Genomic DNA, 18,909 nt, shown 5'->3' with positions numbered 1-18,909 from the left:
GATTATGCTTGGATTATGGAGCTGGAATTCTATACATCAGTTCCTTTCATTGGGTTCCAAGACAGTCATCTAAGGGAAAAACACTCAAGGGAAGTTACTCGTGAGAGCAAGTCTCTACTATGGGATTACAACAGGGTGCAGAAGACCTCCTCAGGGCACTTGGTGCCATGGTCTAGCCTTGAGCTCTGTGGTAAAGGGTTGGACTTGATGATCTGTGAGGTCTCTTCCAACCCTGATGATACTGGGATACAGTGACACAACAGAGGACTATGTAGCCAGTCAGGTGAAAACCAGACTCCTTCATCATTACCTACATAAAATATCTGTGAACTAAGGGATTCATAGATAAGTATCACAATAAATAAACAAAGTAGCAGGATAGGTTGGACTGGATGATCTTGGAAGTCTCTTCCAACCTGGTTGATTCTATGATGATTCTATGATGATGATGATTTCTAAAGCTACCAAACCCACACCAACTACCCAGCCAAAATACCATTTGGGACAGGACAGTGAGGAAAAAGTTATTATCTTAATAAATATTATCAATACAGGAGAAGACAAACTAAGGCAAATGAAGAATTTTTCATTCTCCTTTTCCTTTATCCTGACTGCACTATGAATAAAATTGACTATTTATTGATAAGATTGCCTGAAAGCCTTTTCTTCTTCAAGCCTCTTACACAGATTTTTTTATTCCTTGTTCAGCTCATGTTTTAGTTATCAATTAACAAATAAAAAGACACTGTGGGCAGAAGGAAGGGAGATTTAGAAGGGAAAGAAGAAATTTAGCTGGAAAAAAACAAAAGCAACAAAACCAGAATGAAAATAAGTTGGGACTGCAGGAGTGAGAAACAAGGGAAAATAGTTTTGCTTAGGAATTAGTTCTGTCTTGCAGTTTCCTTGAATCAAGCATTTTCACTAGATAATCATGGAGTCACAAAATCACAGAATTAAGCAGGTTGGAAAAGACCTTTGAGATCATCGAGTCCAATCTATCACCTAACACCTTCTAATTAAATAAACCATGGCACTAAATGTCTTATCCAGTCTCCTTTGAAACACCTGCTGCCCAGGGAGGTGATGGAGTCGCTGTCCCTGGGGCTGTTCAAGGCAGGATTGGACATGGCACTTGGTGCCATGGTCTAGCCTTGAGCTGTGTGGTAAAGGGTTGGACTTGATGATCTGTGAGGTCTCTTCCAACCCTGATGATACTGGGATACTGTGATACCTCCAGGGACAGTGACCCATCACCTCCCTGGGCAGCCCATTCCAATGCCAATCAATCTCTGTGAAGAACTTCCTCCTAACATCCAGCCTAAACCTTCCCTGGTGCAGCTTGAGACTGTGTCCTCTTGTTCTGTCACTGGTTGCTTGGGAGAAGAGACCAACCCCACCTGGTTACAGCCTCCCTTCAGAGAGAATCATAGAATCAGTCAGGGTTGGAAGGCACCACAAGGATCATCTAGTTCCAACTAGGATGGTTACAGTATAGACAGTTATAGACAGAAATAGACAAGGTAAAAGGTAATACAGAAACACAACAGCCCTCCCAGAAACCTGAGTCCCTAGGAGGGGCTCCCAACCACCCCTTCACCTTCCCCTTACCCCTCTCAACCTTACCCCAATCCCAAGGAAGGATGGAGGTTTGGCCAGGGGGTTAGGAAGCAAAGTGGATTAGAAAAGAAACAGCAGAGAGGGGTGAGGTTAGAGATGCAGCTGAGCCACTTCCCCAGCAGAAGTGGTTATCTATGTTTTGCTTTTTGTTTTTATACATCTCAGCAAGCCTATGGGTGAAGTAGGCATCACCATTGTTTTCCTTTCACAGCCTGTAATCTAATTCTTCTCACCAAAACATTCTAGCCTGCTTCAAACTAGCACAACTACTCATGTAGAAGTAGCCCTGGGTCAGTAGTTGGTGTGTTTGGGGTTTGTCATTTGGGTTTGTTTTAAACTAGTTAACAGAGCTAAGCAATGGGCCCATGTTATCACTACTTCATTCATGTGAACATACTATGTCCTTTCAGGGAATTTAATGGCCCATGCAGAAAGAGGAAAAGGAAATATCGAAGGACTTAGTGACCCAGAAGTAAATTGTAAAGCCTTTCTAGTATTTTTGCTGTTTCATCTTTCTATCTTTGTATTGTATCCACGCTGGGAGTTATGACAAAAACCAAACCAAAATATATATGCAACTTGGGAAAGCCAATGGAGGTGTCAAATCCCCACAGGTTTAGAGAATGATGTAATCAATACAAAGAGGTATAAAGCAGACAGTTTATACTGCTGTAGCTTGATTCTTTTGATGCTTTGGTTTTTATTTACAGCAGCTTGGAAAGCTCCTCTTCATTTGAACGAGGAATTAACCCACTTAAGTTAGAATAGAATAGACCAGGTTGGAAGAGACCTCCAAGATCACAGTATCACAGTATCTCAGGATCACCAAGGTTGGAAGAGACCTCACAGATCATCAAGTCCAACCCTTTACCACAGAGCTCAAGACCAGACCATGGCACCAAGTGCCACGTCCAATCCTGCCTTGAACAGCTCCAGGGACGGCGACTCCACCACCTCCCCGGGCAGCCCATTCCAGTGTCCAATGACTCTCTCAGGGAAGAACTTTCTCCTCACCTCCAGCCTAAATTTCCCCTGGTGTAGCTTGAGGCTGTGTCCTCTCATTCTATTGGTGGTTGCCTGGGAGAAAAGACCACCCCCCACCTGGTTACAATCTCCATTCAGGTAGTCCAACCTAGCACCCAGCCCTATTCAGCCAACTAGACTATGGCACCAAGTGCCTCATCCAGTCTCTTCTTGAACACCTCCAGGGATGATGACTCCACCACCTCCCTGGGCAGCCCATTCCAATGCCAATCACTCTCTGTGAAGAACTTCCTCCTAACATCCAGCCTACATTTCCCCTGGCACAACTTGAGACTGTGTCCCCTTGTTCTATTGCTGGTTGCCTGGGAGAAAAGACCAACCCCACCTGGCTACAGCCTCCCTTCAGGTAGTTGTAGACAGCAATGAGCTCTGCCCTGAGCCTCCTCTTCTCTAGGCTGCACACCCCCAGCTCCCTCAGCCTCTCCTCATAGGGCTTGTGTTCCCAGAAGTTCCCATGTGAAGGTCAAATACCACTATCAAGAGAACTTCAGAGGCTCTGTCACCCTGCTCCTCCTTTTTCAGGAAATAGGTTCAGTATGTTTTCAACAGAAAGAAAATTGCCTATCACTCCAACCCAGAGCTCTGGAGCCAAAATACTGGAATGCAGAAGTTGGTTTTGCCAGCCTTCTTTCATTTGTCTTCCTTCACTGTGAGCAGGAACCAACTGAGCAACTTTAACATCATCCACTCAGGTAATTTTAGTTTCCAAGCATTTAAGCTCCATCATTGAATCAAAAAGGTAGGTGTTTTTCTTAGGACAGTCTCTGTAATGCCCTGCTAGCCAGCTGGCACAAATAGCACATTTATGCTGATTTAGAAAGACTAGTTTAAAGTGAGAACAGATTATATCACTTCAGCAGGGCAGTTTTGATTTACTCAAGCTGAGAATTTAATTTTAGACAGTAACTTAGAGGTTAGTTTGCTTCATTTTTCTTACCTCTATTTATTTCCCTGCCATTATTTGTGGAACAACCTAGCAATTTTGGAAGGCTGCATTTTCAAATTCATTTCTAGGGTCTCCTTCAATGAAATTGCCTATCCTTATGGCCATTCTGGGGGGAAAGAAATGCTTCATATTTAGTAATCATTTTGTAAAATGAAAACATTTCTTCGCTGTTGTACTTTGTCAAGAGACCAAAGGTAGCAATAGAACCAGATGGGAGGCAAAACTTTCACTGAAGTCAGGGAAATGGTTTGTAGAATCATAGAATGGTTTAGGTTGGAAGGGACCTCAAAGCTCATCCAGTTCCAACTCCCCACCATAGGCAGGGACACCTCCCACTAGAACAGGTTGCTCAAGGCCTCATTCAACCTGACCTTGAACACCTCCAGAGAGGTTGTAGCCAGGTGGGGTTCATCTCTTCTGCCAAGCAAACAGCAACAGAACAAGGGGACACAGTCTCAAGCTGTACCAGGGGAGATCTAGGCTGGATGTTAGGAGGAAGTTCTTGGCAAAGAGAGTGATTGGCATTGGAATGGCCTGCCCAAGGAGGTGGTGGAGTTGCCATGCCTGGAGGGGTTCAAGAAAAGCCTGGCTGAGGCACTTAGTGCCATGGTCTGGTTGACTGGTTAGGGCTGGGTGCTAGGTTGGACTGGCTGATCTTGGAGGTCTCTTCCAACCTGGTTGATTCTGTGATACTATTTCTAGCACTGTTGTCAGCCACAACAGGGTTGACCTGCTTTGTTAGGAATGGACAAAGTTTGCCAACTGAAGGCAAAAAGTTCGAGAAATACTAACTATATTTACAAACAACCAAAGAAAGGTCCTTAAACTGCTGATGCTTATACATGGTGACATTCCAGGAAACAGCATTATGGATGTTTAAGTCATCAATGTGTAAACTTGAATATCATAGAATCATAGAATCAAGCAGGCTGGAAGAGAACTCCAAGCTCATCCACTCCAACCCAGCACCCAGCCCTAGCCACTCAACCAGACCATGGCACTAAGTGCCTCAGCCAGGCTTTGCTTCAACACCTCCAGGGATGGTCCCTCCACCACCTCCCTGGGCAGCCCATTCCAATGCCAATCACTCTCTCTGGCAGGAACTTCCTCCTAACATCCAGCCTAGACCTGCCCTGGCACAACTTGAGACTGTGTCCCCTTGTTCTGGTGCTGGGTGCCTGGGAAAAGAGGCCACCCCCACCTGGCTACAGCCTCCCTGCAGGTAGTTGTAGACAGCAATGAGCTCTGCCCTGAGCCTCCTCTGCTGCAGGCTGCACACCCCCAGTTCCCTCAGCCTCTCCTCATTGGGTTTGTGTTCCAGGCCCCTCACCAGCTTTGTTGCCCTTCTCTGGACACCTGATCCATTCAGGAATATTAATTATAGCAACCAAAGCAAAGTTAAGTTTTAGAATAAGTTCTTCACAAAAAGAAAAGAAATGAGCAAAGAAGTCATCTTTAAACATTGCAGATGCTGCAGGGGGAAAAAAACCTCTCTTCTCTCCACTTGGAACAAGTCTAAAATCAGAAGAGAAGGAATGAAGGAGGTAGAGTGAGGAAAAGTTCACCTCCCAGCACAAATCAAGCAATCACTTCTTTGAAGCACAGTTATTTCTGAAGTTGCCATACAATTTTTGTTAATATTAAAGGATTCTTAAGTTCAAAATGTAAGACTTTAAAAGCCTTTACATCTTACTGTAAAAAAAAGTCTTCTTTTTGAAAGTGACTCACCCCTTCACTGAAGCAAAATATCTGTATTACAGATGCTTCATCTGTGTTACAGACTGAAGAAGACTCACTGCAACCCAAGTAGAGTTGAAACTTGCAGAATGTAAGGGCATCACATCACAGACAGTGGCTTGGGTTTTGCAAAACTATTAGGGCTGTTTAGCCTGGCAACCTGGGGCTGTTTAGCTTGGAGAGAAGCAGATTGAGATAGGAGCTTATCAGTACTCATCAATATCTAAAAAAACTGGGGGAAAGAGGATAGGGTCAGGCTCTTCACTGGTACCCAGTGATGGATAAAGGGCACAAATTAGAACACAGGAAGCTCCATCTAAGCATCAGGAATGATGAGAATGATGAAGCAAAGGAACAGTCTGCCTTGAGAGACTGTAAAGTCTTGTGGTGGAGGGGCAGCAGCCCCAAAACTGAGGCTTCCCTATGCCTCTACATGCCTGGACATGTTCTTCTGCCAGGACCCACGAGGCAGTAAACAGGTTGTGTAACACACACACGCCCAGTCCGTGTACCCCTGGGGTCCACCCCGGTGATCCCCGATTGGGAGGGTCCAGGCAAACATCTACTGCCTATTAAGGTAAGGATTGGTCACCTTAGATGGCCAAATGAGCCACAAATCTCGGCTCAGAGTCTATAAAGAGGGGTGCAAAGGTGCACCACGTGTTCAGAAGTTCAGAGCATTCAGAGCTTCCAGACTCAGAGGACCAAGCTCAGCTCTCTGATCCACATAGCAGCACAGACCTGCTTGCATGGCCTAGACACAGGATCAGGTCTGTTGCAAACATGTTGCAAACATTACTGAGGCTCAGCCCTCTTGCATTGATCTCAAGGCGCAGTGAAGCTGTCTGCGAACCCTTTGAGCAGCACAGCGCCTGCACGCCTGCACTTGGTACATGTATGGGGAGCTGAGAGCCCCCTGCCTAAGCCTAGAGCAGCTGTACACACTACCTTGCTGCCTTGCATTTAGCTACAGAGCTCAAGCCTCCCTGCAGCCCAGCAGACCCTGCTTGCCCAGCATGTACTGCTTATCAGCTGTTCTGTAAGTCTGGAAAGATCCAGGCCCAGCAGACCTTCAGACTGCCTGCTAACCTACAAACACAGCCTGGTAGCTGTGAGACAACCGTGTCAGAAGCTAAAAGCTGCACAGAAAAATCCTTCTCCTGCACCTGGAAATCCTGCCAGCTGATCATCCCTGGACACGGCATCCAGAAGAAGCAACAGCATCAAGGCAGAGACCACTTCTCTCCAGGGGAGAAGGTCAGAGAAATCTTGTTTACTCCAGAGACTGGGAACACCTTATCATTCCCCTGCAAGCCAGGACAGATTCCAGCTTCACCAAGACCTGAATATTGGGCACTGCTGTGACACAATCCCGGGATTGTGTCTGCCTCCTTTACCAAGAAGCCTGGGAAGAATCAAGTCTCAACAGATGACAAGACAGTCCCCTGAAAGCATTTGGGACTGTGGCTAGCCCCGTGAGTTGGGCTATAATTGTGTGAGTAAATACTTAAAAGCCTCTGTAATTCTCCACTGCCTTCTGCCATAAGCAGAAAGAGCTCCTTGAGTCCATCTAGTGGGCAAGCAGCACACTGACCACAAGCAGCATTTGACAGCAGGAATCTTCTCTTCCAGCCCAATTAGTGTTTAAATCTTTTGCTGGTTATTACTCGATGTAGATATTATCCACAAAATGTTTCCATGATTGTGTAAGAACCTAAATATTAATAAAATTAGTGGTGGGGGGGGAAGAGTTCTGAATAGCAACAGTGATAAACAATATTAATTTTGGAAAAAAATATCATCTCACATTAATTAATTTCCCCTTCATAACATGGAGGAAATTTTGGTTGATGCATAGCAACATGCAAAAGTCACTTTTTCCAGGATGAACGTCCTTGCTTCTTTTAGCAGTAAAATGTTAGTAGATTCTTCCTGTATTTTCCTTTGATCTGGTGGCAAACTAGCAGCACAATGATAGCTGAGCTGAGACAAAGCAGGCTAACTTAATAGCTGTTGTTTTCATCAGTACTGGAATATAAGTGAGACCTCATCTTGAGTACTGTGTTCAGTTTTGGGCTCCCCAGTTTTAAGACGGACAGGGATCTGCTGGAGAGAGTCCAGCAGAGGGCTAGGAGGATGATGAGGGGACAGGAGGGCATGGCTGATGAGGAGAGGATGAGAGACTTGGGACTTTTTAGTCTGAAAAAGAGAAGATTGAGAGGGGATTTGATAAATGTTTATAAATAGCTGAGGGCTGGCCAGGAGGGGGGGGCAGGCTCTGCTCACTGCTCGCTGGGATAGGACAAGGAGCAATGGGTGTAAGATGCAGTACAGGAGGTTCCACCTCAACACAAGGGGGAACTTCTTGACTGGAAGGGTCCCAGAGCCCTGGCACAGGCTGCCCAGAGAGGTTGTGGAGTCTCCTTCTCTGGAGCCTTTCAAGGCCTGTCTGGATGTGTTCCTGTGTGATCTGTGTTAGATAGGATTGTCCTGCTCCACCAGAGGTGTTGGACTCAGTGATCTCTTTGGGTCGCTTCCAACCCCTAACATCCTGGGATAAGTGGTAAGATGGAAAAATCACTTTCCAATGCACAACACTGGCAAATGGGTTTTTTTTCCAAGACAGCCTGTTTTTCTAAAGTCACTGCCCACAAACACATTCAGATGCAAGGTTTTCTTCAGAGGAAGACCTGCTTAACATGAATAAAACTACCACAATATGGATTGGTTAAATACAATGTGGAGATGGTTAAAAAAAAAAGTTTGCCATAGAATCATAGAATCAAGCAGGTTGGAAGAGACCTCCAAGATCATCCAGTCCAACCTTGCACCCAGCCCTGTCCAGTCAACCAGACCATGGCACTAAGTGCCTCAGCCAGGCTTTTCTTGAACACCTTCAGGCATGGCAACTCCACCACCTCCTTGGGCAGCCCATTCCAATGCCAATCACTCTCTCTGCCAACAACTTCCTCCTAACATCCAGCCTATACTTCCCCCAGCACAACTTGAGACTGTGTCCCCTTCTTCTATTGTTGGTTGCCTGGGAGAAGAGGCCACCCCCCACCTGGCTACAGTGTCCTTTCAGGTAGTTGTAGACAGTAATAAGATCACCCCTGAGCCTCCTCTTCTGCAGGCTGCACACCCCCAGCTCCCTCAGCCTCTCCTCATAGGGTTTGTGTTCCAGGCCCCTCACCAGCTTTGTTGCCCTTCTCTGGACATGTTCCAGCACCTCAACATCTCTCTTGAATTGAGGGGCCCAGAACTGGACACCATACTCAAGGTGTGGCCTGAGCAGCGCTGAGTACAGGGGAAGAATAACCTCCCTTGTCCTACTGGAATCTTTAATTAACTGAAATTAGTTGTGGGAGAGTGGACATGAGCAAGAAGAGTAAAAATTCTTGGATTTTGTTTTGTGGCTGCTTAGTGGCAGATCATATACCCACTCCTACCTCAGGGTGAAACGTCAGCATAAACCAGACTGTCACAAAACAAGCTCCTGTAGTCTCGCTGGTGCAGGACATATCTGACATAAACCAAATCTGATTCTGATTCCCATTAATTTGAAACAGAAATAAGCATGTGACTTCCAACTAGCAATTTCACAAACCAGAGCTTTTTGAAGTGTCACCAAACCAGCAGCAAAGGGCATTAAGGGAGCTCAGAGGAATTCAGAAAACTCCTTTCAAGGGCAGTGGAAAACACTTCCACAAACTTAAAGAGATGACCTCCTCCTGGCCAAACCACAGATAGTCTTTCTGACAGGTTTTTTTATGATATTTAAAGAACTTAACTAATGAATCTCTCAAGCCATTGGTGACTGAGGTCATGCTGCAGCAAAGCCTTTAAAGCATGTACTTGAATTAAGTCAACCGCAGCAAATGAGCTTTCAGCGTGCGGGAAAGATTATTCAGGTTACAAAGTCATGAGGATCTGGTGCAGGTACAAAGGAAAGCAAATGATAAATAATCAGATGACATTTCTGAAGCACACACTTTCAAGTCTAATGTGATTTCTTTATAAAACAATGTAGAGAACAGGCAACAGGATGTCAGGGCTTGGAAGGGACCCAAAGAGGTCATCGAGTCCAATCCCCCTGCCAGAGCAGGACTACACAATCTAGCTCAGGTCACACAGGAACACATCCAGACAGGCCTTGAAAGGCTCCAGAAAAGGAGACTCCACAGCCTCTCTGGGCAGCCTGTGCCAGGGCTCTGGGACCCTTCCAGTCAAGAAGTTCCCCCTTGTGTTGAGGTGGAACCTCCTGTGCTACAGCTTCCATCCATTGCTCCTTGTCCTGTCCCAAGGAGTCCTTTTATTAACTTATTTGCTTGCAAGAGGACTAGTGAGTATCCTTGAATGGCCCCAAGACAATAAGGTAGGACCTTAACTATGAAGAAGCAGAAAGAAGCAACATTGCCCATCATAGCAGTAGCCTCAGGAATGCAGAAATGCAAGTTGGATTAGTAGTGTTCAGCCAAAAGCTTCAGAAGTCACTAACTGTCTCATCTCTCAGGGATGAGATCCCAAGAGGGTGTACCCATTTTCTCCTGTGCCCACTGGCATAAGCTGCAGAAGAAGGACAAGTGAACACGATGCACAAGAACTCACACACCACCTAAAAACGGTGACCAGTAGGTTTTTCCACATGATCACACCCACAGACATTGTGTTGCAAAATGGATCATGAAATAAAGCAACTGGGTGACAGCAAAAACCAGTTAAGGTGAACTCAAGAGTCCTTTTGTTTTGCAAACAGCACTGCATGCCATTAATTATGTGCAAGGTGAAAGAAGAGTGTAGCTTCAAGGAGGATGCTTGGAGGAGCAGAACACAACACCTCCAGAACGATTCACTCCAACAAAAGGAGGATGCATGAGACAGAGGCACAGTATGCTCAGAATGGAACCCAAATACTATCTGAAACACATAGTTTGCTGATAAATTAGTCTGCCTAACATGTACACTTGATTCAAAGGAAAGGTCCTGACAAACATAGGGGTTTGCTACTGTAAGAACAGGGGTAAAAAATATCTATGAGTTTCTGTATGAACTAAACAAATGAACAATGAAACTCCTGCCCTGTTTGGCAGAAGCCAGATGTCTTTCATATGAAAGCCAACAGCATCCTGGCCTGGATCAGCAATGCTGTGACCAGCAGGGGTAGGGAGGTGCTCATGCCCCTGTGCTCAGCACTCGTGAGACCACACCTCCAGTACTGTGTCCAGTTTGGGTCAGCACAGTACAGGAGGGACACTGAGGTGCTGGAGCAGGTGCAGAGAAGGGCAACGAGGATGGGGAGAGGTCTGGCAAACATGGCCTGTGAGGAGCAGCTGAGGGAGCTGGGGGTGTTTAGTCTGAAGAAGAGGTGGCTGAGAGGGGACCTTATTGCCCTCTACAACCACCTGAAAGGAGGTTGCAGTGAGGCTGGAGCTGGTCTCTTCTCCCAGTTACTAATGATAGGACAAGAGGAAATGGCCTCAAGTTGCATCAGGGCAGGTTCAGGTTGGCTGTTGGGAGGAAGTTCTTTCCTGAGCAGGTGGTCAGGCACTGGCACAGGCTGCCCAGGGAGGTGCTGGAGTCCCCATCCCTGGAGGTGTTTAAAAGGAGAGTGGCTGTGGTGCTTGAGGCTATGGTCTGGTGATGAAGGCTGCTGGGATGAAGGTTGGGCTGGCTGATGCTGGTGGTCCTTTGCAACCATAACAATTCACAGTGATGAGATGTTGTGCTGAGGGATTTGGTTTAGTCAAGGACTTGTCAGTGTGAAACTACTGCTTGGACTCAAGGAGCTTGAAGGGCTTTGCCAATCTGAGCAATTCTGTGAGTCTTGCAGGGTTTTTTATTTACTTATCACCATTTTTGACTGTGGTATCAGTTTTGTTTATGATTTTGAATGAACAGTCACCCTGTTTCAGACATCTGCAACAAAAAGACTCCACCAGGAGCGCAAGGAGACAGCTCAAAGCCTTCTCTTCTCCAGGCTGCAGAGCCCCAACTCTTGTAGCCTGTCCTCATAGCAGAGCTGCTGCAGCCCTCTGAGCATCTTTGTGGCCTCCTCTGGACTGGCTCCAAAACTTCCATGTTCTTCTTGTGCTGGGGGCTCCAGAACTGCCCCCAGGACTGCAGGTGGGGTCTGAGGAGAGCAGAGCCAAGGGGCAGAATCCCCTCCCTTGCCCTGCTGCCCACACTGCTCTTGCTGCACCCAGCACAGGGTTGCTGTCTGGGCTGCACTCACACTGCAGGCTCCTGTGGAGCTTTTCACCAACCAACAGGACTTTCTATCACTTCATCCCCTACTATGTATGGATAGTGAGGATTGTGCCAGCTCAGGTGCAAGATTCTGCATGGGGTCTTGCTGAACCTCATGAGGTTCACCTGGGCCCACCTCTCCAGCTTGTCCAGGTCCCTCTGGATGACCTCCTGTCCCTTTGGCATACCAACACCACCACTCAGCTTGGTGTCATCTGCAAACTTGCTGATGGTGCACTCAATCCTGCTGTCTATCTCACTGATAAAAATATGAAGCAGTATAGTTTGATGAATGGAGTTATGAATTATTGTGCATTCATCCAAAAAAAAAATAATCTTAACTTATTTACAGGGTCTTTAATGCTCCCTTGTGCAAATAGATCACAGAACATGTACGATGCAAGGGGCAGTACCAAACAATTCCAAACAATTTAGCAAAATTAGCAAAATTCAAACAAGAAGCTTTTGGGAACAGGTTCTTGCAGTGCAATATGCTGCTTGCCCTCGAGGTGAGCTCCAGAGGCTCCTTTCTGCTGAGTCAGCAGGCAGAGTCACAGTGTAAACAGAACCAAATCAAAGAACTTTTAATTACAGAGAGGCTGCCTGGAATATTTACTCACAAAATTAGTATCTCCAGATTTCTGGGGCTGCATCATTGGATGCAGTTTAGTTCAGTATCTTTATGGACGACCTAGATGAGGGCATTGAGTGCACCCTCAGCAAGTCACTGATCATACAAAACTGGGGGGGAGGGGGTGTGTGGCCAACTGCCTGTCAGGCTGTGCTGCCATCCAACGAGAACTGCCCCCTGCCCCCACTTAAGAAAATCCCCCAGACAAGACTCAGCTGAGCTGGAAATTGAAGAATGAAGCTTTATATTTACAGCTTAGCACAAAATGCAAGCAGGTAGTTACAATCCATGCAGCTGTAGACAGAAATAGACAAGTTAAAAGGTAATGCAGAAACACAACAGCCCTCCCAGAAAGCTGAGTCCCAGGCTGAGAGCTGGGTAAAGGCAAACCTTATGAAGTTCAATAAGGACAAGTGCAGGGTCCTGCACCTGGGGAGGAGTAACAGCAGGTGGGGGCTGGCCTGCTGGAAAGCAGCTTCAGGAAGAAAGACCTTAGAATGCTGGTGGCCAGCAATGTGCCCTTGTGGCCAAGAAAGCCAATGGCATCCTGGGGTGCATCAGGAAAAGTGTGGCCAGCAGGGCCAGGGAGGTTCTTCTCTCCCTCTACTCTACTCTGGTGAGACCACACCTGGAATGCTGCGTCCAGTTTGGGGTCCCAAGTTCAAAGAGAGACAGAGACCTGCTGGAGAGAGTCCAGTGGAGAGCCACAAGGATGACTGGGGGACTCGAGCATCTCCTCTATGGAGAGAGACTGCTTGTGTAGTCCCATCTTGTCCTTTAGTTTCACCAGCAGGTCTTGACTCAGCCACGATGGTCTCCTGTCTTCCTTGCTTGATTTGATACCCTGAGGATTGAGATCTCTTGCACTCTGTGGAAAGCATCCTTAAAGATCACAGGCTCACAGGATGTTAGGGGTTGGAAGGGACCCAAAGAGATCATCGAGTCCAACCCCCCTGCCACAGCAGGACAATCCTATGTAACACAGAGCACAGAGGAACACATCCACACAGGCCTTGAAAGGCTCCAGACAGGCCTTGAAAGGTTCCAGAGAAGGAGACTCCACAACCTCTCTGGGCAGCCTGTGCCAGTGCTCTGGGACCCTTCCAGTAAAGAAGTTCCCCCTTGTGTTGAGGCAGAACCTCTTTTGCTGCAACTTACACCCGTTGCTGCTTGTCCTATCCCAGGCAGCAGTGAGCAGAGCCTGTCCCCCACTCCTGGCAGCCCTCAGCTATTTATAAACATTTATCAAACCCCCTCTAAGTCTTCTCTTCTCCAGACTAAGCAGCCCCAGGTCCCTCAGCCTCTCCTCATCAGCCATGCCCTCCTGTCCCCTAACCATGACAGCTCTGTTCCGCTTCCTTGTCTCTAAGGGCAGTTTCCCACAGGGTCCTATTTACCAGCTGCTTGAAGAGCTGGATGACTGCTTTCCTGAAATTTAGAGTCCTAACTTCTTCTTATCAGCTTCATACCCCTCAGGACAGTGAACTGCACTAGCACATAATCGCTGCAGCCCAGGCTGCCTTCGGCTATGACATCTCTCCACTTGCATTTGTGAGCGACAGCTCCAACAACACATCCCCTCAGGTAGGGCTGTTAATTTCCTGGCTTAAGTTGTCATCTGGTCACTTCAAGAGCCTCCTTGGTTGCCTATAGCTAGTCATGCTTCTTCTCCAGCAGGTGTCTGGGTGGTTACAATTCCCCAGCAGGGTGAGAGCCTGTGATAGCAATGTCTCCTGAAGCTGGAGTAAGAAAGCTTCATCAATTGCCTCTGCTGGATCGAGTGGCCTGTAATAGACTCCTACCACAAGGCTCTCTTTGTTGTCCCAGTCTGCAATTCCTACCCATAAGCTTTCAAGCTGCTCATGGCTACTATTTAGTGACAACCTGATCTCCTTTTATGAACAGATTCCCTGCCTGGTGAATGTGGGGCAGGCTGTGGATGGAGTCTACCTGGACTTCAGCAAAGGCTTTTTGACACTGTCTGCCACAAGAAGCTCCTGGCCAAGCTGGCAGCTCCTGGCTTGGACAGATTCACTCTGATATGGGACAAGAACTGGCTGCAGGGCTGGGCCCAGAGAGTGGTGGTGAATGGTGCCACAGCCAGTTGGCAGCTGGCACCAGTGATGTGCCCCAGTCCTGTTCAACACCTTTACTGAAGATCTGGACCAGGGGATTGAGTCCAGCATCAGTAAGTTTGCAGATGACACCAAGCTAGGAGCAGCTGTGGAGCTGTTGGAAGGTAGGAGAGCCCTGCAGAGGGACCTGGCCAGGCTGGATGGGTGGGCAGGGGCCAATGGGATGAGACTGAACAAGGCCAAGTGCAGGGTTCTGCACTTTGGCCACAACAACCCCAAGCAGCACTACAAGCTGGGGACAGAGTGGCTGGAAAGCAGCCAGGAGAAAAGGGACCTGGTGGTGCTGGTAGATAGGAGGCTGAAGATGAGGCAGCAGTGTGCCCAGGTGGCCAAGAGAGCCAATGGCATCCTGGCCTGCATCAGGAGCAGTGTGGCCAGCAGGACAAGGGAGGTTATTCTTCCCCTGTGCTCAGCACTGGTCAGGCCACACCTTGAGTGCTGTGTCCAGTTCTGGGCTCCTCAATTCAAGAGAGATGTTGAGGTGCTGGAAGGTGTCCAGAGAAGGGCAACAAAGCTGGGGAGGGGCCTGGAGCACAGCCCTGTGAGGAGAGGCTGAGGGAGCTGGGGGTGTGCAGCCTGCAGAAGAGGAGGCTCAGGGCAGAGCTCATTGCTGTCTGCAACTCCCTGAAGGGAGGCTGTAGCCAGGTGGGGTTGGGCTCTTCTACCAGGCAAGCAGCAACAGAACAAGGGGACACAGTCTCAAGTTGTGCCAGAGCAGGTCTAGGCTGGATGTTAGGAGGAAGTTGTTGTCAGAGAGAGTGATTGGCATTGGAATGGGCTGCCCAGGGAGGTGGTGGAGTCGCTGTGCCTGGAAATGTTCAAGCAAAGCCTGGCTGGGGCACTTAGTGCCATGGTCGGGTTGACTGGACTGGGCTGGGTGCTAGGTTGGCCTGGATGATCTTGGAGGTCTCTTCCAACCTGGTTGATTCTATGATTCTATGAAATAAAAGATGGCAGAAGTCAGAAGAGGAGAAGTGGAGAAAGGCATGCACAGTCATGCAATGTGTTCAGCACATCCTTCTTGAACCCTTGTGGTGGTTTGGGAGTCCCCTGCCCCCCCACACTTAAGAATATCACCCAGACTAGACTCAGCCGAGCTGGAAATTGAAGAATGAAGCTTTAGCACAATACACAAGCAGGTATTTACAATCTAGGCAGCTACAGACAGAAATAGACAAGTTAAAAGGTAATACAGAAACACAACAGCCCTGCCAGAAACCTGAGTCCCCAGGAGGGGCTCCCAACCACCCTTCCACCTCCTTTCCACCCCTCTGCCTTGCCCTAGACTTTGCCTTATGCTCAAGGTGAGTTTGGAGGATCAGTTGGGGGGGGGTAGAAAGCAGAAGGATTAGTTACACAGACAGCAGGTTAGGGAGAAAAGTGCACACAGCCAGAGCCAGAGAGCAACTCTGTTATCTATATTTATGTTGTTCTTACCCATCTCAGCAAGCCTATGAGTGCAGCAGACTTCACCATTATTTCCTTTTCACAGCCTAGCATCTGATTCTTCTCACCAAAATATTCCAGCTAGCTTCAATCTAGCACAAACACCCATACAACAGTCTTCTCTCCTTTACAGTCATACATATTTGCTGCTTTCTCCTGAGAATATCAAATCTGACTCCTTCCTGCTTTCCCAGTAGACTTTTCAAAGGAAGGGGAGGGAGAAAGTAAAAGGTTCCTTGAAATCACAGGTCCTGAAGGGCTTAGAATTAACACCAAATGTGATAAGTGATCACAAACGACTATGAAAGAGAAAGGACTGCTCTAACCTTTGGCTAGGCTTTCCCTTACTTTAAAAACCCCATTAAGGAGCTGCCAAACCTATTAGCAAGGCCTTAGTTACACAGTATCCCAGTATCATCAGGGTTGGAAGAGACCTCACAGATCATCAAGTCCAACCCTTTACCACAGAGCTCAAGGCCAGACCATGGCACCAAGTGCCACGTCCAGTCCTGCCTTGAACAGCTCCAGGGACGGCGACTCCACCACCTCCCCGGGCAGCCCATTCCAGTGTCCAATGACTCTCTCAGGGAAGAACTTTCTCCTCACCTCGAGTGTTAACAAATGTTGAAAGCTAGGAGTTGTTATTCTTACTCACTCTGCCACCTGTGTACACATTCAGGTGCATCTCTTCTGTCTGGCAACCCTGCAGATCTTATTTGGGGCCATTTAAGGTTTCTCACTTTGCACATTAAGTCTCTGATCGTTGGAAATGCATTTGGATGAGGGAGGAGATGCTATTGAGATGGAAGGAGAATTATTATGTCCAAATAATTAATTCTACCTCTTTTATTCCTCTCCCCAGATCTATTTCAGGAACTATTTTTACCCCCTCTGAAGCATTAATGCAGGTGCTGAGGTAGACAGCACAATGGCAACCAAAAGAAGTATCACCACAGCAAAAATGCCTCTCCATGAGGAACAAACCAGGCAGTTCTGTTCCCAAGACAGATCTACACATTAAAGACTGTATTTATCAATATTTGATTTAAACATCTGTGCCTGCACATTTACTGAACAAAGGCAGATGGGTGCAGGCAGTTGCACATCTGTATTCATTAATAGAAAGGAAGAGAGACATCCACAGCCAGCCAGAGCAGCAAAGAAAGGAATGGAAAGCATTTGGTGGCACTGCAAGCATTTTACCTGTGCTCATCAACTAAAATTGGCACCTTCCTCAGGCTTGCATTCATCTTTAACTTTAAGGTCAAAGTACTTAAGTTAGGCAAGTAGCTGATGCAATCAGTGGAGAGAGAGGTGCTTGCAAAGGTGCAGCAGCCCACTTAGGACACAATTGGGTAGCCTTCTTCTCCCTGGCCACACGGTGAAACCATGGCTCCTCAGTTACTCAGGATAGATCCCAGCCTTAATGTTTAACTCCCAGGAACAAATTTCTGTTTATAGTAAACTAAAATGTTAAAGTGGAGTTATAAAAAAATGCAATTAAGTTTTCAAGAATGTTCTTAGCATTAAGGATGGAAAGAAAAATGTCTGCATCTTCTTCCAGCTAAACACTTAAGTGCACTTTCTGACTGAAGCTGTGGCTGCAGTACTTATAGGAACATTACATGCAGTGGAAAAAGAAGATGTGCAATCCAGCTTCTCCTTTATGCAATCTCTGCTGATGGAACCAAGAGAAAATTGTCTTCTGCAGGAATTCATCAGCTTATATGAAGGCAACCATTTGGGACACATTACTTTTCGACACCAGACAAATAACCTTCAGGCATCACTCTCATAGCTACCATCAAAAGGAACAGGCAACTGTTTGCATCCAGATTTTCAGTAGTATCTAAGGACTCAGATCAACAAGCCTCAAGAAACATAGTTTTGAAACAGAAACTACATGTGAAACTCCTTCTAATTGCAGGCTTTTAAATCAAAGATGTTTTCTTGCTTAAGAGCTGAATGCCTCCTAAAAATCAATGTCTTCATATGTGCTGATCACCAATAGGGCTTACAATGCTCTCTAAAGACTGTGGGCTGAGGAACCCAAGTAGAGATCATCCTGCATCGAATGCAAAATGAATGAATTAATTATTAGGAGAGAGGACTGGCACAGGTAGTGCACATAAACTCTAATGGACCTCTCTCAAAGGGAAAGCCATGGAACTAGAGGGATGTGAGGGTTTGGGTGTTCCTTTCCCCTCCCCCCCCACACTTGAGTAAAATCCCCCAGACTAGACTCAGCTGCTGGAAACTGAATGAAGCTTTATATTTACACCTTAGCACAATATACAAGCAGGTATTTACAATCTATACAGGCATAGATAGAAATAGACAAGTTAAAAAGCAATACAGACACACAGCAGCCCTCCCAGAAACCTGAGTCCCCAGGAGGGGCTCCCAACCACCCTTCTACCTCCTTTCCACCCCTCTACCTTACCCCAGACTTTGCCTTACATTCAAAGAAAGTTTGGAGGGTCAACCAGGGGGGTTAGGAAGTATAAGGACTAGTCAAGCAGCAAGTTAGGTTAGAGAGAAAAGTTCATGCAGCCCCAGAGCTCAATTGTTACGGAGTGGAGTTTGTCTGGGTTTTGGGGAATGAAATGTGAGGCTGAATTTGAAAGAATTTAAAAGATTTATTATTATAAACACTAGGAATGCCCTTCCCCAAACTTATTTATAACTATCCCACCTAAGTCCTTTATATGCGGCTGCAAATTAAATTACAGAATGACTGGGTGTAAGAAATCAGGAATGTAGCAACAGTTTGAAAGAATTTAGGAAGAGAGTATCACAGTACCACAGTATCCCAGTATCATCAGGGTTGGAAGAGACCTCACAGATCATCAAGTCCAACCCTTTACCACAGAGCTCAAGGCCAGACCATGGCACCAAGTGCCACGTCCAGTCCTGCCTTGAACAGCTCCAGGGACGGCGACTCCACCACCTCCCCGGGCAGCCCATTCCAGTGTCCAATGACTCTCTCAGGGAAGAACTTTCTCCTCACCTCCAGCCTAAATCTCCCCTGGCACAGCCTGAGGCTGTGTCCTCTTGTTCTGGTGCTGGCCACCTGAGAGAAGAGAGCAACCTCCTCCTGGCCACAG

This window comes from Pogoniulus pusillus, chromosome 32 (genome assembly GCF_015220805.1).
Source record: "Pogoniulus pusillus isolate bPogPus1 chromosome 32, bPogPus1.pri, whole genome shotgun sequence".
Lineage (NCBI taxonomy): Eukaryota > Metazoa > Chordata > Aves > Piciformes > Lybiidae > Pogoniulus > Pogoniulus pusillus.
This window is presented reverse-complemented; position numbering follows the sequence as displayed.